Source organism: Leucoraja erinacea, chromosome 21 (assembly GCF_028641065.1).
Source record: "Leucoraja erinacea ecotype New England chromosome 21, Leri_hhj_1, whole genome shotgun sequence".
Taxonomy (NCBI): domain Eukaryota; kingdom Metazoa; phylum Chordata; class Chondrichthyes; order Rajiformes; family Rajidae; genus Leucoraja; species Leucoraja erinaceus.
The window spans coordinates 26,683,585-26,705,629 of record NC_073397.1 but is presented as its reverse complement, the minus strand read 5'-3'; the positions used below and the strand labels follow the sequence as shown (position 1 = coordinate 26,705,629).

At 41.0% G+C, this 22,045-nt stretch overlaps 1 protein-coding gene across 3 annotated transcripts in view; it reads right to left on the bottom strand.

The window, feature by feature from the left end:
- LOC129707424 (teashirt homolog 2) overlaps nt 1-22,045 on the bottom strand; it is a 422,262-nt gene that overhangs the window by 9,654 nt on the left and 390,563 nt on the right. The gene's annotated exons all lie outside the window — the stretch shown is intronic.

Here is a 22,045-nt window from a genome sequence, read left to right as displayed (position 1 = left end):
AATATCAAATGGCCTCCACTGTCATCTGTGGCAAGGAATTCCATAGATCCACCACCCTCTGACTAAAGAAATTCCTCCTCATCTCCATTCTACAGGCATGGCCTTTTATTCTGAGGCTATGCCCTCTGGTCGTACACTCCTTCACTACTGTAAATATCTTCTCCGCACTATCTCGGCCTAGGATGTTCTTAAGCCAAACCAAACAAGGTTGGCTGGACTTCACCAGATGCAGTAACACCTCGAGCCACAAATATCCTTCAACCCTTTGAGTTTTGTTGCTTCTTCTAGACTAAAACCACAACAACAAGCTGAAGGGTCTCCACCCGAAACGTCACCCATTCCTTCTCTCCAGAGATGCTGCCTGTCCTGCTGAGTTACTCTAGCTTTTTGTGTCTATCTCCAACAAACTTTTGTTTTGTTATGTAACTTTCTGGTAATCTTAATACAGTGAGACTCTACTTAAAGTGCTTTTCCTTCTCAAGGACAGAGTTTTGATACCTGAAAAACAATTTCTAATAGTATTGGAAGATTGCTTCATAATTACATTAAAATCCATAATGTTTACTTTTCATTTTGTAGCAGGACCCAGCACCCTGACACCATTTCTTTCTTAGACGATCTTTAGGGGTTCTGGGTAATTACTAATCATATAAACCTAGAAACTAGGTGCAGGAGCAGGCCATTCAGCCCTTTTTTTTTGCCTTGCCTGCACTCAGTTCTCTACTCCATTTCCCCGTTTTCAACTTAACTATATTTTTTCTCTCACTCTTCCAGCTCTGATGAACTAATGGTTTACTTTTCCAACTTCGGTCCGCGTCCCATCATGGCCAGTTCTCTGTCGAAACAAGGAATAGGTACAGGAGTAGGCCATTCGGCCCTTCTACCCAGCACCGCCATTCAATATGATCATGGCTGATCATCGAAAATCAGTACCCCCCCCCCGTTCCTGCTTTTTCCCCATGTCCCTTGATTCCGTTAGCCCGAAGCTAAATATAACTCTCTCGATCTCTGTCAAGCAACACATGGCATCACAAGATGACTGAAATGTTCACAGAGTTAAAAATGAATAGTTTAACTTGCCATTTTTCCCTGCAAAACACCAGGCATTGCTTTTGTGTAACGGGTTCAAGATGAGAGTCAAGTCAAATCGCGTCTATTGTCATATGGGCAAATACGGGGAGGTGCAGGTACAAAGAAAAGCCTCCTTGCAGCAGTACCACAGGCATAGAGTAAAACAGCATGGAAAAGGCCCTTCAGCCCAACTAGCCCATGCCGACCAAGATGCCCCCATCTACGCCAGTTCCACCTGCCCTCCAACCATTTAGCTCCAAATATTTCCTATCCATGTACCTGTTCTAATGTCTTTTAAATGTTGTTATGGTCCCTGCCTCAACTACCTCATCTGGCAGCTCATTCTTTATACCCACCATCCTCTGTGTGAAAGATTTGCCACTCAGGTTCCTATTAAGTCTTTTCCCTCTCACCTTAAACCTATGTCACCTGGTTCTTGATTCCCCTTCTCTGGGTAAAAGTGTGCATTTACCCTGTCTATTCCTCTCATGGTTTTAGACACCTCTCTAAGATCACCTCTCAGGCCTCTTGCGTTCCAAGAAATATAGTCCAAGCCTGCTTAGCCTCTCCCAAAAGCTCAGGCCTGTATTTCTAGGCCTGTATGTCTTGGAGCGCAGAAGATCCTGGCAACATCCTCGTACATCTTCTCTCATTCTTCCCATAGCAGGATGACCAAAACTGAACGTGTTGTAAACTCAGACAATGCACGGAAGATTAAAATTATACATAAGTTATACAAGATGCCTTCAGAATCCTATCAATATGTTGGCGACGACTGAAATGGAATGGGATGTTATAACTGAACAATTCAGCTATTATCTGAACACCAGATAGATTGCGTCTTCCAGCACAGAGTGCACAGCATTCAGATTCTGGATCGCAGGCTGCTTCGTTCCATCTGGCACCTGAGGGATTTGAAAGCTATTTGCAGTGCCTCTGTTTTCTACCAACCGGGTGATATCTGCTAACTCAGCCGAGACTGGATATCTAGATTTTTACACTCGGTATCACGGTGCACATTGTTGTCACTAAATGACCTGTAGAAAATTTACAGTGACTACAATGTACCTGGAGGTGATTGAATAATGATGTAGTATACAAGGTGTTTACAATGTACCTGTTCAAGGCAGGTGATTGTACAATGATATACAAAGCTCTTGTGTGATAAAACATTGCAAATCTATTGCTAACACTTAGAATGTGCTCACATTGAATACCTTGCCACAGTCTGTGTTACCTTCCATTTGGGAAAATAATCTGCTCAATTTGCAAAGCCCAAATTGTTCAAATAGATTTGAAACAACAAACAAAAATGTAATTCCTCACCACTTATTTCTCAAATAAGTAGATCACTGCATTCCCGTATGTGCACTTTATTTCATACCAATGCAATAATTGTCTATTTGCCCATAATTGTAATGTTGCGATGGAATAATGCTAACAAACTGATGCATGTGCCGTTTCTCCCTCTTTTTACAGTTCAAAAAATAAAACTTAATTTTTGAAATACAGTGGATCAACATTTTCTCACAATGACATGCATTGTTTTTGTTTCTGCTTGCAAAGCAGAGATTAATTTCCTCTGGCTCTGTTGCCCCTGAGTAATCCAGTCAACGGTGGAAGGGACAATAAAAACTGTGTGTCACGGGATGGCAGCAAATAATCGCTGGTAATTTTTGTGCAACAATACAGGCGCAATGCTCTGGCTGTTGGAGGGATATATTGGAGAGAGAAACCTGATAAACCAGTCTACCGGCTGTCTAACCTGCATCGCTAACAAATCATTTTAATAGGAAAACTATGCACTAAATCAAGAACGGGGTAGAGGAAATAGAATAAATTCAGAAACATGGCTGCTAGATTTCCAGTGGTTGTCATAATTGGCAAACGTCTGCTATAACTTTTAGTGCTGGCACTTGTCGCAAACAAGATCATCTTTTTCCCTGAAACATATTCACGTGGAAGTTGAAGGCATCATTATGTGATCGCTGTTCAAATAATACCTCCACTAAGTATTTCAGCCAGGCAATTGACTAATAATAGATATCGTGAGACTCTTGATTTTACCAACCCTTATCAGGAATTTCTATATTTTTCCTTTCTTTCTTACGTTCATAATAATTTCTAAATATTACAGCATTTCATGCAAAGACAGCCTATCTATTAACATAAGCTCAAAACAGTAATGCCGATCTTGATTGACAAATGCAACTCTTAAAGCAAAAGACTCAATAACAGTCAAATTAAAATATCCATGCTAATTAAATTATAGTTCATAAATCACATATTAGTGCTTCCACCGACGCTATCGTTTATCTCCTTTTCCAGTTGTCAAAGAATAATTTTTGTACTCTGTTACATTATCCAAACGGTTCTTATCCCTGTCATGTTTCTCCATAGACAGCCACTAAGAGGCAGCTGAGAACTACTCATTCAAGCTGCGTCTAGCGTGAAATCTGGCATCTTTTCTCACGGAACCGGCAGGATCCAGAGTGCAGATTCACTTTTGTCACTGCCCCCCGTTCTCCCCCTCAGCTGCTCGGCCTCCAAGTGATGTCACTTAATTTCGGGTTTGTTCAGTTGTTGCGTCTGTTACAAAATAACCAGTACCTGTATGTAAGACGGACTGGCAGTAGAATAAAGCCAGATGGGCTGAGCTTCAACATTTTTTGCTTATCTAAACTAAACGCAGGATTCATCTTAAAGGGAACCTATAGAGCGATGATGAATATTGTTAAAAGAGCCACTTCAAACCAGTTGTCAAAGATTTTAAAGCTGAGATAGGCAAAGGTTAGAATCATATGGGATAGGATTTCAATACGTCAGTGATTATACCCTCTTCTTATAACTTTAGTCTGGCCCCATGCACAATATTGGACATGCACTTCTGTTTTGCTGTATGAGTGAGTTGTACGCCAGTATGTGTTAGCTTTTATAGAAGTTGCTTAAATCTTACCCATCGTTTAAAATGAGACAAGATTAATAAAGGATGGACAATCTGCTCCCAAACATTTCTATGTAGATGCTGGTCTACACCGAAGAAAGATACTTTCACTAGAAACCGCTGAGTTACCCAAACATTACTGCCCAGATAGCAAGGCTTAAAATTACCTCACTGATGCTGTGTTGCATTTTACACAACCATTTTTGGTTTACCTTGAAATCTAGACAGCTTAAGATGAAGCAATGATAATGCTCCTTAAAACATCAAAACAAAAAATAGAGTGAAATAATAATGTTTTGATCAATGCCCCCTCATCGGTAACTATCTTATTAAAGTATTGTTTCAAAATTTCCAAAATCAGGCATTTCAACAACATTAATCTCAAAAGCCTATTTCAGTTCTGTATCAACTGATTTGTCCTAACCTCATCATAGGGTCTTAATCTTCATTGAAGTGTGGAGTGAAATTTGTAAAAGGTTAGTACTGACATGACTATTATTACTTTTGAAATTCTTGGAAATTCACATATATCTTTGGGAAAAAAAAGCAATCATTACATAGTGTTAACATACTAAAAAAAGTGATTTTCTATCACTCTCCTATGGTGGGCTTCTCCGTGTACCTTTTTGAGAGTCTGGCCTCCTACCATCACTATTAGTGGTCATGGTAGCCGGTATCGAGCAACAATAGTAATCGGAGTAGCAAGTCTTCACCAGTGCATTGGGGTCAATTATAAAATCTAAAGCAAGTGTTACGGCCTCAAACCCCACAGATCTTTCTAAGCTGATCCCACATCTCCTTCTTAAGCCTCTTGTTATCTAGACTGTGTAGGAGATTAGAAAATATGTTGTTTCTGGTCTTCGCCTCATAACATCTACTTACCACAAGTGGGATATTGATCCCAGAATCCACGAAACAGTGTAAAAGAAAGATCCTGACCCAAAAGGTCGTCGCCTGCCCATTTCCTCCCTGAGGCTGCCTGACCTGCTCAGTTCCTCTTGCCGTTTGTCTTTTGCTCAAGATCCCAGCATCTCCAGCCTCCAAGAAGAAGCTGTTGCTTGGCTGTGTCTCCAACAGCAGAACTGTTGTACTCTTACTTACATAAGGTCTGACTACAACTGCCAAACAAGCAGCAGGTGAAGGATAAAAGAAAGGCTTGCAATTAATAAAAGTCTTTCATTAAATTAGAGAAGTGCGAAATGCACTATAAAGTATACGATGACTTTTGATGCTGTTGTAATGGATGAAATTCACCTCAAGTTAAGGAGGGAAATTTGAGTAAAAGTTTGAAGATCTGCTCATCTAGTATGAGCTCCCGAAGAATATTCTCAAATGTAATAACAATGTCATAGCATCATACAGCTGTAAAACACAAAAATGGGTCCTTTCTGTGTGAAAAACGATCCTGTCAGATCTCCTTTAGGTTTCTCACCTCTCACCTTAAACCTATGCCCTCTAGTCTTAGCCAAGCTTATTTGGGGAAAATATTCTGAGCATCTACCCTATCTATCCCCTCACAATCTTATAAATCTCAATAAGATAAGCTTCCAATGTTCCTGTGGGAATAAATCCAGCCTATCTCATCTCACCTGCAACTAAAGCCTCCCCATTCCAAGTAACATCCCGGTGAATGTCTTCTGCACTTTAGAAAGATGCGACTGAAGAAGGGTTTCGGCCCGAAACGTTGCCTATTTACTTCGCTCCATAGATGCTGCCTCACCCGCTGAGTTTCTCCAGCACTTTTGTCTACTGCATTCCTCTTGTAGCTTGGCGACCAGAACTATGCATAATACTTCCAGTGCAGTTGTAACATGACATAGAAACATAGAAACATAGAAATTAAGTGCAGGAGTAGGCCATTCGGCCCTTCGAGCCTGCACCGCCATTCAATATGATCATGGCTGATCACCCAACTCAGTATCCCGTACCTGCCTTCTCTCCATACCCCCTGATCCCCTTAGCCACAAGGGCCACATCTAACTCCCTCTTAAATATAGCCAATGAACTGGCCTCAACTACCCTCTGTGGCAGAGAATTCCAGAGATTCACCACTCTCTGTGTGAAAATGCCTCAGATTATGACGGCAAGCATTACCCTATCCACCTATTTCACCATTTCCAGCATACAATGAACCTGCATCATAAGGTCTCTCTTTGCATCTGCACCTGCATCTTACCTTAAGATTCTCCTGAATTATCTACTCTCTTCAACAAAACAATATGATACTTCACACTCTTTAACTAGTTTTGATTTATCTTTAGTCTTCATCTTTCTGGAAGGTCACTTTAGTGTAATTGGTAGCACTGGTATGCCTGGTCAGGAGGTCTTTGGTTTCAGGCCACTTCAAGTTTGAGCTCAAAATCTTAGTTAACATTTAGCGCACTATAAACTATACGATGACTTTTGATGCTGTTGTAATGCATGAAATTCACCAGGCAAATTTGAGTAAAAATGTGAAGATCTACTCATCTAGTATGAGCTCGTGAAGAACATTCTCAAAATATAATAACGCAATGTCATAGCATCATACGGCTGTAAAACACAAAAATGGGCCCTTTCAGTACTGAACAAATACCATGTGGGTAGAGATAATAAACTTTGCATTTAAAATATCCCATTGCACAACTGAGATCTGATGGTAGACAAAAGTGCTGGAGAAACTCAGCGGGTGAGGCAGCATCTATGGAGCGAAGATGGGTCTCGATCTGAAACATCACCCATTCCTACTCTCAGTATCAGAGATGCTGCCTGTCCCGCTGAGTTACTCTGGCATTTTGTGTCTATCCTGAGGACTGCACCAGGTCTTCTGGTCTGGTGCAACATTCTCCCTTCCATTGAGATTGCCAAGCATGATTGTTCATCATAAGATATAATAAGATATGATGAAATACAAATTAATCACACTGAGTTACATAAACCCTACAGAGCAGACCAGCCAAATGGCCTACATTTGCCCAAATAAGCACACCTCCCACATCATTTCAGCAGACCTTTCTATTTCTTTCTCTCTGATACGCTTAACAAGCTTCTGCTAAAATGCATTTTGATATTTTGCCTCAATTATACCTCACAGCAGCATATTTCACATTCCATTCACTCGTCAGATTAAGATACTTCTCCTGAATTCACTTATGAATTTATTAGTCATTACGCTGCATCTTAATTTTGAGGAATATTCTCAGCAACAGTAAAATGTTATTTCAACCGGTCTATCCTAATTTTCTGATCCATGTTAATAAGGATTTTTTTAAATCATATTAAAATCGAGCCTTTGTTTCTCCTCAAATTACAAATGTCATGCCTTACTGGCTACAGAGAGCTTGCGATGCTCTCAGTTCTGCATTGGTCACACGAGCCCAGAGACAATGTGGCTGCTGAGAGGAATAAATTGTGGTGTGAATTAAACTGCAGTACTGGCATGGGGATGATTTGCACAATGTGGACAATCCTCCACCCACCCCATGCAATCAAATCCTGCTCACAATTTATTACTAGTTAAGAAAAAAAAGTCAAGGCAGAAGTGATAATAATAAGCACCGGGCTCTGATACATGGAGCAGTGAGATAAAAATCTTTCCAAGTATCTCTAAAAGATTTTCGAGTACATTGGTGATTGTAGTCCGTGTGTTGCTCAAAGCCGCATTGAAAGACACGGGTGGGAGAGATGGAGAAGTGGGTGGTTGCAGAAAGAGGGGGGAAAAAAATTACCAAAAATGTCCTTTTGATGAATCCAAAATTAAAATATTTCAAATTATTTATTTTTAACATTTCGTCATGCTGAATTGAAAATATTGAAATGATCAGAACTGTTGTTAGGAGGGCTGGTTTATATGAATGCAGAGCCTGGCAGCATTAAATTAACACATGTAGTTAAAATGACATGATGGCTAAAGAACTCCCAGGTTAACGGCTGCATCTCCGTTCATGTTAATTCAGTTCCCTTGAACAGCCTGGCTCAGTAAATCTTCTCAGCCAGCAGACCTCACACCATTTTTCATAGTCCAAGTAAGTCGAAATGGACAAAACTCGTGAACTTGTAAAATGTTAATTGTGATACCATACGACTGATTTGAAAAAAGAGGTCATGAAAAAATAGCATCCCTGCTCCAACTAACCTAATAATCCCACTGATCCCCTTATAAAGTTTGACTTTCTCTCAAAAATAATATTTACCTTTCATATTTGGTTTGCTCATTTAAGTTTTCTGAGTGTTTTTTTTTAAATCAAAGTGGTGTACTTACATAAAGTATATATGGTTTGTGCTGGAAGCTAAAAACCACACAGGAAAGAAAATAGCTTTCTAGAAAAATACTGTAACTTTGTGAAAACAAAGTGACTTTTATGTTGAAGGAATGTGAAAAACGGTGATATTCTTTAAACCCATTCATTTCACCTCTCTTGCAGGCTAATAAAAGGCTACCGGTCGCAAAAAAAATGTGTATTTTTAAAGTCTATGCTTTGCCAAGGTTATTAGATTTTGAAACTGAGAGGATCTAATCCTGCTGAATTATATTTTACAGTACTCCAAAATGCTGTTTATGGAAAACACAGAAAGCAGCGCGCAAGTGTTTATAAAGATTTAAATAGATCTGTTCTATCAACACACACACACACACACACACACATACGACAGCATTTACCAGTCCCAGTGCCGGTATTGATCAAACTGCAAAAATATATTTGGAAAATAGAAGATGCAATAACCATCGATTTTTTTTAACACAACGACTCAGAGAAATTCTAACAATAAAACTGATCTGCATTATATGTACACTGGGTTCCAAAAAGGTCAGCGCAACATCAATTAAGCGAAACCATTACATATTGCCACTGTCATATTTAATATCATGAGGCACCTCCTACCCTAATCAGCAAATCCAGGTCTTGCAACTATAAATTACAGAAATATACCGGTAACAAAGGCAATCTAGTTAATAGGAAATTTGTGGTCTTCAACTATTGTGTTTGAAATGGAAAGATCCAGAAATCTGTGAACCAGTGGAGATATTAACAAAGCCAGTTGCTGCACAACTTAATCGAACGGATAATGTCTGTGGGAAGAGAGAAAGCAGTGCAACAAAAGCTTCTGGATCTGGCTAGGTGCTGAGACAACACACTGTGGCATTTTTACTATAGCCTAGGAGGTCTTTTGTGCTGACAACACTGGCTAAGCCTAGGCGTTCATTATTATTTTTTATTATTTGATGCCTTAACTGAGGAGTTCCTCCATTTTTTATATTCATGAAAAGGAAACTGTGAAGAATTTCAGTTTAAAAAAACCCACCGTGTTGAAGATGTCCAAATTCTGTGACTTTCTAGTATATTTTAAAATGTGGCAATGCCATTTTGTAAAGTGTTTATTCTTTTAACATTGAATATCAACAGCTTAGGGGAGCATAGAGGTTCTACATGTTTCTAGTATATTGGAAATGTGATTTAACATCAATGTTATACTAAAATTAAATTAGGTAAATAAAATTATATCAATCAATATTTTGCATTTTTACAAGATTATATTGATTTAACAGTAATTAATAGAGGCCTGAACTTCAAAATTATTAATAACCGTGCATAACCATGGACAGGAAAAGGCAATTTTTAATTGTGATGGGAATAATAACTGACCTGTCCTGGGATTTTCATTTCATGGAAATTTAAACAAATTGAACAAATTGAAAATTAACCAATAGAAAATAAAGCAAGACGCAGATCATAAGAATATTTTTCACTGCTCACAGTTCGGAATGAGCTAAAATTGTTTCGGATTTTCGTGATCCCCAGAGAAGGGTGTTTTCCTATTTATTTCAGTGGAACTGGAGTTCAGTAATTTTGTTAAGCCTTCTCTCAGCTCTGTTCTCGTTCACACTGTGCCTGCTACTCGGGTTCTACATTGTGTTCCTGTCACAACTCTATGGTTCCCTGACTACTTAATTGATCCAAATTATGCCCTTCTGCATTACTGGGAGCACACTGGGGGCTACCAATGCAATCTGGAAGGAGAGAATGAAATAAAGGAACAACCACAACATTATTGAAGACCAGCCGAGAAAGTTAAAATATAAAACGAGAAGTAACTGTAAGCTGCAAGTCAAATGGGGTGTTTGATACCAAACCAAAGCTATGTCTGTGGGATCTGTGAGCTTGGGTAATTATAACAGCATTGAATTTACTCTGGTTATTAATGTGTGATGTTGGACAAGCTGGGTAGTTTATGATTGAAATTATATATACACAGTTATTCCCGGTACCTTAAGTGGAATTTGTGCTCTAGTTAAGATTGCAAGTGGACAGACTGTTATCAGGAAATCCTGGGTATAAATGTCAAACAAACACTGGAGATTTTAACCCTGGGTGCTCCCTGATCTTCTTAAGCAGCGACAAAAAGAATAAAATGCACCAGAATGTGTTGTAAAACCAAACGGAAGCCCTTTTTCACCAGTGAATAATGTTACACCCAGCAACGTGCATACAGAAGCAGGTCTGACGAGCGGCTGCTTGTCGAATCGCTGGAATCACCTTGAGATGTTGCAACTAACTCCTCGCCTTGGCTCAGTATGTGTGGTGTTCCTTGTATTTGAGTAACCAGCAACTTTCCACACAATCTGCACTATTTCAAATTGAGATCTCAACTTTTGAGAATAGAAAAAATATATTTTAATGTCGAGGAGAGTAAAATCCAATGTTATGACTGTGTAAGAATTGATTATTTAGGATATGCTGGTAACACCACATAGAGAATTTATCATTTAAATACCCTCCACAATGCACCCTTCACGATAAAAATAAATAATAACGATAACAAAAGCACTGAAATCTTAGCTTTCATGCCTTAAGTCTATAGAATTGGTTGTAATTCAGTACTGGCTTAAACCAATTCACTTAACATTTAACAATTTGTTGGTTTCATTTTTTATGAATACAACACCTGACTTGCCACAACAAACACAATTTTTTTTAAGACTTTTATAAAAACAGGTACTTTTAATTTGCAGTTGATAGTGACTGGTGAATGTTTACAATGTCTGAAGGAGGTGAATAAAAAGCAGCAGAAGATAGACACAAAAAGCTGGAGCAGCATCTCTGGAGAGAAGGAATGGGTGACGTTTCAGGTCGAGACCCTTCTTCAGATTGAAGAAGGGCCTCGACCTGAAACATCACCCATTCCTTCTGACTGGTCTGAAGAAGGGTCTAGACCCAAAACGTCACCCATTCCTTCTTTCCAACGATGTTGCCTGTCCCGCTGAGTTACACCAGCTTTTTGTGTGTCTACTTTCGGTTTAAACCAGCATCTGCAGTTCCTTCCTACACACTAAGAAGCAGCAAATGGACAGGGCCCTGGCACTGAAACCAGGGGGAGGATTTGAGGGTAGCCAGGTGTACGGCCGCCCAAAGTGATTCATCGCTGTTTTTAGTGATTATTTGCAGCTTGAAAATAAGAAAAAGAAGATGAAACTGCAGAGATAAAACGGCTGAAATTGTTCTGCCCGAACCCAGTAACGAATGTGCTCTCGTTTGCAGAGTGAAATTCCTCCGCAGCTATAACTACGATGCCAAGCCTTTTAAAATAAATGAACTCGTTTAAAATAAATGGATTAGAGTCTTTGTAAAAATAGCTGACAGACGAGTTCCATTTGAATACGTTCGGGACGTACAGAACTAAAAAAAAATCTGGAAACATGAAATATAAACAGAATCCGTTGGGAGCATTGATGAAAGATGATATCCAAAACAGGATCATTTCTTTCCTATCTGATAGCAACCAGCCTTTTCTGTGTTTTTTCTTTTTTATATAAGAATACAGATGATGCCATTTAATGATAATGGAGAGAAAAGATAGTCGAAACAAATAAAATGAAGGAAAAACTGTCTGGAAAAGAAAAGAAAAATCAAACGAGGGACGATAAGATAAGAAAAAAAAAATAAAAGGAAATGGTAGAAAGTGGAAAAAGTATTGAAGGAAAACAAAATAGAGAGATGGAGGGGAAAACAAGCAGCCAGCAAGGAACGTTGGAATACAAAAGAAAAAGAGAAGAATGAACAGTCAGTGGAGGCGATTAGAAAATCTCTCCAGTCTTTCAGATTTCAATGCAATCTCTATTGAGAACAGCCATTGAGAATTTATCTGCTCTCAACAGCTGTTCCCTGTGCTGGTACTGAAAGAGGTATAGATTCTGGCACCTCATCGGTAAGGATCACTTAGCTTGCTAACTGATGCCATGGATGGAGTGCTCGGAAACCTTTATGTAGGAATCAAGCCCTCGATGACAGAGCGCTCACCAAGAACTAAACTGTTCTAAGTGACAAGGTGCCAGAACCCTGTAAAACGCTCCAGATGCACAGCCCGGTTGAACACAGACCACACCTATTCCTGACTCAATGTCGTCATTTGTCAGTGACTGCCATGGTTGGGCACCAGCTTTTACCTAGAACTGACTGTGGGCATAACTGGCCTGGGAATATTTAACTAGCATTGTGTGCGAAGGGCTGTTTCCCACCACAATGAGCACAAAATTATATCATTACTGCATCTCATAAATATTAGAAGCTGAGGGCTAAAAAGGTATGCTGCATAGATTTGAATTTTGATAACTCTGACTTACAGTGGGTCACTAAAAAATATTACTGTCTCTTTAAATGATGGGGCTTGGGATTACACTATACTGAATACATTTTTCCACTACATCACACACTGTCCCAGTGCACATAAGATAGTTTATTGCTCTGCATGATTCATAACCCATTTCTCACATGGGAACATTACAAGGTTCAAATTATATAAAACCTCTCAGTGTTGATAAAGAGCAGGGATATGAAAAGTTGTAAATCAAGTCCATTGATTGGGCTTCCTGCCTGCTGGAGATATTCTCCTTCTCTATTCTAGAAATTAATGTCTGATTGAAACACCATTTCACTGGACACTCCGAGCTCTGGGGAAGGAATCTGACTGGATTGTTAGGGTGGCTTTTGCTAACGAGTTTTTTGAGTAACCCCCTACTGAGGCCTAAATGTCTGCGATATCCATAAACAACTCCATTCTGTCCAATTAAGGAGACAGAGATGTACCTTCCTGTCAGATAGATTTGCATGGATAAGCATGTGAGATCATAAGGATTGTGAGGGATTGTTCCACGTCTAGGAAGAATGCGTAGAATGGATGACTTCCATTACAAGCCCCTTACACTTTCCCAATTACTGCCAGCATTTCATTAATTACTAATAGCTTTCCCTGATGTAATCATCTATGTTTAGCCAATCAGCAACTTCTCTCGTCTTGCTGAAACCATTAAAGCTGGATGACTAAATCTATTTGCTGAAGGCTCACTCACCCCTCCTGAGTCGAAGATGATAAAACCATTCATGATTTAAAGGCTGAATGCGGCTGGACTGTAAACAACCGCTCTAGTTGATGGTGGATACGCACAAAAAGGCTGGAGTAACTCAGTGGGTCAAGACAACATCTCTGGAGAAAAGGGAAAGGTGACGTTTCGGGTCGAGACCCTTCTTCCGACTGAGAGTCAGGGGAAAGGGAAACAAGTGATATAGACGATGATATGGAGAGATATAGGACATATGAATGAAAGATATGCAAGAAAGAAACGATGATAAAGGAAGCAGGCCATTGTTAGCTGTGGGCTAGTGAAAATGAGTTATAAACAATGAGACTCAACAAGATGACTTTGAACCTAGTACAACGACTTGGGTGGGGAGGGAGGGAGAGAAAGGGGTATCAGAGTTGAAAGCCTTCTTTCTCTCCGTAACAGTGAAGGACACTTTGCGAATATTCATCTAAAAGCTCTTGTGTGCAGATGGCAGATTGTGAGGTCTCAAATTCACTGTGGTAAGACTGATTGTTGTGAAAATCTTAGCCACCATCTTGAGACTGTGCTGATGTCTCAAGGTAACAGTTGGTGTTTCTTGGGTCTTCTACCCATGCTCACATTTCCTTTGCCTCTCCAACGGATAGCATGCTCACTTTAACATTTTCTGAGCTGAAAGATTATTTTTAACTTTCAAAACTATTCTTTCTTCCATTGACCATGAGTGTCCTCTGCATGTAGGTTATCCTCCCAGTTTCAGATTCACTCTATCCAGTTTTCAGCTGGATAGAGTGAATGTGGAGAGGATGTTTCCACCAGTGGGAGAGTCTAGGACCAGCGGCCATAGCCTCAGAATAAAAGGATGTACCTTTAGAAAGGAGATGAGTAGGAATTTATTTAGTGAAGTGAGTGGCGAATCTGTGGAATTCATTGCCACAAATGGCTGTGGAGGCCAAGTCAATGGATATTTTTAAGGCAGAGATTGACTTGATTCTTCTTGATCAGTAAGTGTAACATGGGTTATGGGGAGAAGTCAGGTGATGGGGTTGAGAAAGAAAGATAGATCAGCCATGATTGAATGGCGCAGTAGTCTTTTTGGGCTGAATGGCCTAATTCTGTTCCTAGAACTTATGAATTTATGAACCAGGTTCCTGCTCAATTGTTGTCCAGAGTTATCTGAACATCTCTTCAGGAATGGCTCCCTGAGTCTCCAATTGTGACGAACTGCAGGAAGATCTCCTCTTTGCCAATTGGCCAAAAAATGGTATACCAAAGAAAGCAGGGAGATGAAGAGTTTATTTTTGAATGCAGTGGGCTGTAGTGATGTGGAACCCACTGCCTTAATAGGTGTGGTAGAAGCAGATTCAACAATAGCTTTCAACAGGGATTTAGATAAATACAAGACCACAGAGAAAGGAAAGAGGAATGGGACTATTTGAAAATGACATTGAACAAATCAAGAGGGATACGACGGATTAAATAGATTCTTTGACATAGTGTGATTCCATGACACATTTGTTTATCAGAATACCATCATTTAAAAAACTAAACTACATATATTAGCTCAATACTGGAGAAGTCAGACTGGGCATTTACTGCAGACTTGTGGTTTAATGCTAAGAACATATCATTTTAAATCCTGTTGTTTGATGCTGTTTTAATCACAAATAGTCCTCTTTTCTCTTGGCTATAAGCAGTGCACCAATAAAACTTCAAAGCTTCTGTTTCATTGCAATTAAGCAACCAATATTATCCATTGTTTTATCATTCAGATCAACTGGCTTTTCTATATTGCAACATTACGCAGTGGTAGAGGACAAATGTTTTATGTATCTTTGAATCATTTTCTTAGAACTTGAAAGAAAATGGAAAGAATATTGTCTCCACAAAATGCAGACAATTATAGATGGTACCTAAATGGATATGGGTTCTTAATCCATTTCATGTGTCATAAGCTGGGACAATTTACTTCACAAAGTAGACACAAATCTGTTCATCTCTTCTTTTCGTTCATACCTGCCTCTTGTCTTATCTCAACATAATAATACTAGTATCACAAAATGGACAAAGATGGAAGTTTGGTTTGAAAGATGAACACGATCAAGAAATCTATGGGGAAGGAGGAGCTGGCAGTGGTGAAAGAGACACTAAATACAAGGAACATTTTTATTTGTTCTGGCTTATGTACAAACAGAAAATTAAAAGTAAAACTGAAGGAAACAATGATTACAAGCCTCCCCCCCCCCCCCCCCCCCCCCCCCTAATAAAAAAAAAGTCAGGGAAGCTTCTGGAATATTTTCAAAGGACAATTCAAATCAGATGAAAGAAGTACACAGAGACCTGGAAATGTCAATGTAAACTGAGAAATAAAACTATTTCAAAGCATTTAAAAAAAAATGGAGGGAGTGATAACAAAGTATAGTTGGGTATAAAATCGTAAGCTTCAATGAATTATAGCTCTGTATCTTAGTTCAGGGATAACTAGTTTTGTCTCTTTCCTTCTAAGTTACCTGTGTAACACACTCTTGGTAGACACAAAAAGCTGGAGTAACTCATCATCTCTGGAGAGAAGGAATGGGTGATGTTTCAGGTCAAGACCAATCTTCAGATTCTTGGTATTCTAGTAGGGCCTCTGTCTCATGCCTCTTTCAACAACGCACTCTAATGCTTCCCTGGAGATTCACAGCAACAGATAAGACGTTCCTGCTGCTGGTTTCCTTTGAAGGCAAAGTCCCTTGCCCTCTTCTCTCTTTAGCATCCCACCAGGTGTCAATGGCTCGAATGGAAACCAAACCTGAGTGGATTTGTTGTGTTCAAAACACACCTTCCAAATCCATTCCTTGATTTGAGCACACAGACTTGGAACCACAACCAAAACAATGGCTAAGTACCTTGCAAGGCCAGGGTGGTAAACATGATAGAATAGGGCTACCATACTGCATACGTACAAAGACCTGCTGTCAGCTGAACCATAGATCGTAAGGTGGAGCAGGACTTAGAGGGGATCTTGGTTTTAGGGGAGGGAAACAGAAGTTCAGATCGAGTCTGTGGCTGGAATCGGCTGGAGATATGATCGCGATCGGAGTCCGGTAGAGAGACAATTGGAGGGTGCAGTGAGCAACACAAGGGTGGGGGGTATTTTATTTTGGGAGGGGTGTTGTGCATGATCATTGGCAGGAGCAGGAGATGGAGGGAGTGAAGATTGTAAACTACTTAAAGGTGAGCCTACATGAAGAGGATGGATGCCTCTGATATCCTGGGAGGGGATGAGATGGGGTCAGGCTTCCACCAGTGTGTGCAGAAGCCTGTTTCAGTCTGGGAGTCTTGTACCCTACAGGGGCTGCGGAACGTTTTTGAATCTAAATGGTGGCCGATTGGGAAAGGGGGAGATGCAGCGAGACCTGGGTGTCATGGTACACCAGTCATTGAAGGTAGGCATGCAGGTGCAGCAGGCAGTAAAGAAAGGAATGGTATGTTAGCTTTCATTGCAAAAGGATTTGAGTATAGGAGCAGGGAGGTTCTACTGCAGTTGTATAGGGTCTTGGTGAGACCACACCTGGAGTATTGCGTACAGTTTTGGTCTCCAAATCTGAGGAAGGACATTATTGCCATAGAGGGAGTGCAGAGACGGTTCACCAGACTGATTCCTGGGATGTCAGGACTGTCTTATGAAGAAAGACTGGATAGACTTGGTTTATACTCTCTAGAATTTAGAAGATTGAGAGGGGATCTTATAGAAACTTACAAAATTCATAAGGGGTTAGACAGGCTAGATGCAGGAAGGTTGTTCCCGATGTTGGGGAAGTCCAGGACAAGGGGTCACAGCTTAAGGATAAGGGGGAAATCCTTTAAAACCGAGATGAGAGGAACTTTTTTCACACAGAGAGTGGTGAATCTCTGGAACTCTCTGCCACAGAGGGTAGTTGAGGCCAGTTCATTGGCTATATTTAAGAGGGCGTTAGATGTGGCCCTTGTGGCTAAGGGGATCAGGGGGTATGGAGAGAAGGCAGGTACGGGATACTGAGTTGGATGATCAGCCATGATCATATTGAATGGCGGTGCAGGCTCGAAGGGCCGAATGGCCTACTCCTGCACCTAATTTCTATGTTTCTATGAAAGTGGGGAGGGGGGCTGAGCGATCACTGATCACCGGCCTTGGGGAGAAGGCAGGAGAATGGGGTTGAGAGGGAAACATAGGTCAGCCACCATTGAATGGCGGAGTTGACTTAATGGGCCAAATGGCCTAATACTACTCTCAGAACTTATGAACTGCCACTATCATACAGCCTCCACCACCACCCCCTTGCATTGCAGATTTCATTTTTCTTATTATTAATTTATTGGATTTTCTAAATTATTGTATTTATCTGTATGTATTGCGTTTATGGGTTTGTAAGTTGCAGCAAGTAACAATTTAATTGTTCTATTATTGGTACATATGATAATTAATCATCTTGACTTTTGAAATAGGTAGTGTGCCTTAATTCCGCAGGATTTCAGTTGCAAGTGCCTTGAAATTCAGTGCTTGGATGCACCAGTCATTGGGATTTAGCAATTATGACCACACAAAATGTGCATATTTTCCTTCGGAGTCTTCCACATATGCCTTGTACATTGCCCTGGCATCCAATGGCACGTAAAGTGGATCCAGAAGCTATCAGTTCATGTTGTGTTTGCCAGTATGTGGCCTGAAGGTGGCGCAGGTTAGTCATCCATAAACAAGGCTTCACAACCATCTTGAGGTCCACTCTTAGCATGAAGACCTGCCGGACAAAGGCCTCACCTGTGGAGCCTCGTTCAGCTGGTAACCAGGCTTCAGGTAACTCAAGTCAAACCCAGAAAATGGTGTAAACACACAGCCAGTCAGGCAGAACCTGCAGAAAGCGAAACAGACTTAATGTTTCGGGTCGGTTCTCTGTTTTGCTTTCTGCAGATGCTACCTGATCTACTGAACGTTTCCAGTATTTTCTGATTTTATTTCAGATTTCCAGCATCTGAGATTTTTTTAAATTATTTTCATCAGCTTTGGAGAACCTACTTGTGCTTGCCCCACTCTCTCTTGATCAGGACTCCGACTCTCCCCGAGTCAGCAGCCCATGACTCCCACTGAGCTTGAGCAGAGTTCAAGTGCTACTACAATGTTCCCACAAACATCCACTACAATATTCCCACAAACCTTCCTCAACATCTACCTGTTATTGTTCAGTTACTTTGCCATTGCAAACGTCAGCAGCAGAAAGGCCTTTGAAAATGTCTATCATTGGGCGGCCACAGTGGTGCAGCAGTAGAGTTGCTTTACAGCGCTTGCAGCGTCGGAGTCGCAGGTTCAATCCCGACCATGGGTGCTGTCGGTACGGAGTTTGTACGTTCTCCCCGTGATCGTGTGTGTTTTCTCCAAATTCGTCGATTTCCTCCCACACTTCAAAGACGTACAGGTTTGTAGGTTAATTGCCTGGTATACATGTAAATTGTCCCCAGTGTGTGTAGGATAGTGTAAATGTGCAGGGATCGCTGGTCAGGGTGGACTCGGTGGGCAGATGGGCTTGTTTCCGCGCTATATCTTTAAAACTACAACTAAAACCTGTTCTCTAGACCGTACAGCTTGTCGCTCAACTCACTGTAGGATGCTGCATGCAAGAGAATGTTATAAGAGTGGGTACTTGAAAGAAATATAAGTTTGTCTGTTACATGCTGCATCTTTATCATCTGTTCCAGATGCTGAAGGGCTTCTAGGCCCGTCTATTTTGGCTGACTGTTGGATGCCTAGCTTGAAGATTTTTCACATTTTTCATACAGTGAGGGAGCCCAGGGTTATGTTCATTCCAGAGGCATCATTGTACTGCGCCCAACCCAGCCACATTACCCCGAGCAAGCAAGGAGCAAACCCACGGGTGAACTCCCTCTTTGCTCCATGAACATCTGTCACATATAGGTTCAAGATGAGAACAGCAAACTGTATCTGTGGTGTGCGAGAAGCACGGCTGTGGTAAAACGTAAACTAAAAACATCTAACCATATAACAATTACAGCACGGAAACAGGCCATCTCGACCCTTCTAGTCCGTGCTGAACACATAATCTCCCCTAGTCCCATATACCTGCGCTCAGACCATAACCCTCCATTCCCTTCCCATCCATATAACTATCCAATTCCATCTACTGCTGGAATAGTCAGCAGGTCAGGCAGCATCAGTGGAGAGAAACAGGGTAAATGTTTACGGATAATCTCCCTACAGTAGAATGGTTCAGACTCGTGCCATCGACCTTGAACATTAACTGTGTATTTCTCTGTACAGATGGTGCCTGACCTGCTAAATAGTTCCAGCATTTGCTGTTTTTTTTTATTTTGGATTTCCAGCATCTGCAATGTTCAGCTTTTTGATCATAAGTTGTAGGAGTAGAATTAGGCCATTCGGCCCATCAAGTCTGCTCCGCCATTCAATCATGGCAGATCTATCTCAACCCAACTCTCCTGCCTTCTCTCCATAATCCTTGATCAAGAACTAATCAAGAATCTATCCATCGCCACACCAGCCTGAAAAAGGGTCTCGACCCGAAATGTCACCCATTCCATCTCCCCAGAGATGATGCCTGTCCTGCTGAGTTACTCCAGCTTTTTGTGTTTATCCACATTTTTAAATATCATTGCTGTAAAATATTTTCCTTTTTCCCCCTTTTGAATCTTTCACCCTCTGGTGAAATCAGTGTATGTACTGTAGAAGGAAGTGGATGAGTCTCTCTTGGTGATTAACTCTTCACAAACTAATTTATTATTACCTAATAAATCAGTTTGTGAAGAGTTAACCTCTGAGGATCCTTATTGTGTGTGCGAGCTCAAATAATCAGTCTGCCATATTTTTCTTCAAGTGCAAATTACTTTATCTGCACAGTAACATTCTCAATTTTCAATTAATCATCCTGCAATAATAGTAGTTTTTTTTACCATTAGAGCCCTAAAATATTGCTGGAGATGGTCTTGTTATCTCCCAAGGGTAGCTGAAGATCTAAAATGTCACCGTATTCAATCTATATGAGGTGCACAGGGACAGATGTTATGGTGTAACAGGGAGACTGCAAGGGGCGCGTTCAGTTTCAGTTTAGTTTATTGTCACGTGTACCGAGGTATAGTGAAAAGCATTTGTTGCGTCTGAACCAGCCTAACATTGGACTTCAGCAAAGGAGAGACCCTCAAATGCAGCAAATGACAGGTTCCTTGGCTGGAGTGCTCTGCGACTGGCAGCTTTGCGGGCAAGGTTTTTATCACACAAGCGCTACTGGGCAGTCTGAGGAGCATCAGTTCAGGTGGAGAGAATGAGCAGCCTACACACAAGGGCTGCAAAAACTCCACGGCAATCCGGCAGAATGTAATCTTGTGAAGATTACAATAAAAGTAAACATTCAGCACAGTTGCGGGTGTGATGGATGGGGAAAGAGACTAGTAAAGGGGAGATAGTCACTTGTGGTGGGGGAGGGGGGAGCGGTTAGGTGGCAAATCTGGTGGAAGGGCATGTGATGGTGTTAAAGAGCCACATAGCACAGAAACTGGCCCTTCGATCCATCATGTCTGGGCTGACCATCAGGTGCATATCAATGGAGACACGGGAAACTGCAAGGTGCCGAGCAACTCAGCGGGTCAGATGGCATATGTGTTGGGAATGGATAGGTGATGTTTCAGATGTAAAGAGACCCTTCTTTAGTTGAAGGGTCTCGATCTGAAACATCGCCTATCGATTCTCTCTACAGGTGCTGCCTGACCCGCTGACTTACTCCATTACTTTGTTCTTTGCTCAAGTACCCATCTCTGGTAATCCTATTCACCAGCACCAGTCACTTTTTACCAGCTGGAGAGTCACAAACAAGGGAACATAGTTATAAAATAAGGGACCTGTCATTTAAAACTGAGGTATGCAGAGATTCCTTTGTGTTTGAGGGGCATGAACTTGTGGAATTTTCAGCTCCAGAATGTGGTTGAGGCGAGATCATTAGATAGATTTAAGGTGAAGATGATTAAGATCAAGGAGTTGAGGGTTAAGAAGACCTGGCATATAGGAGGAGTTGAGACCGGAATGGATACTGAATGGCAGAGCAGGCTTGAGGGGACTGGTGACCCATCGCTGCTGCTCCTATTTCCTTGTGTTCCTGTGTAGTTGGCTATGCTTTGATGTTTCGAGTGCTCATCCAGATACTTTATAAATAGTGTTTCCACCACCATCTCAGTGGTACATTTCAACCACCCACTGGGTGAAGGGTTTTACCTCACATCCCTGGAACTCTCTTAATCCTCTCCTTAAACCTACGCCCTTTGGTTTTAAACCTCTGCTATGGATAAACCTCCTCACAATCCATCCTGTCCATGCCCTTCATAAGGCCCCTTTCACACTAAGAAAAGCAACCTCTCCACCAATTTGGAGACGTTCCATACGAGACAACAGCCAGATAAATCTCCGCTGTACTCTCTCCAATAGTGGGGTGTTGGTTGGGAGCGTGATCGGGGAGTGGTAGTCATGACGAGGCAGGTTAGGGTGGAATCAGAAGTGCCAGAGGGAGGATCATTTGGAGGGTTTACCGAGACAAATATCTAATCTGTGTATCATCTGCTGATCCTACACATTGCACAAAATGAACTGTGCATTGTTCTCGATAATAAGTATCAAGTTCGACCCAGAAGGTTAAGTTAATGATTGAATTATAGAGTATTGCATTGGTCTTTATTAA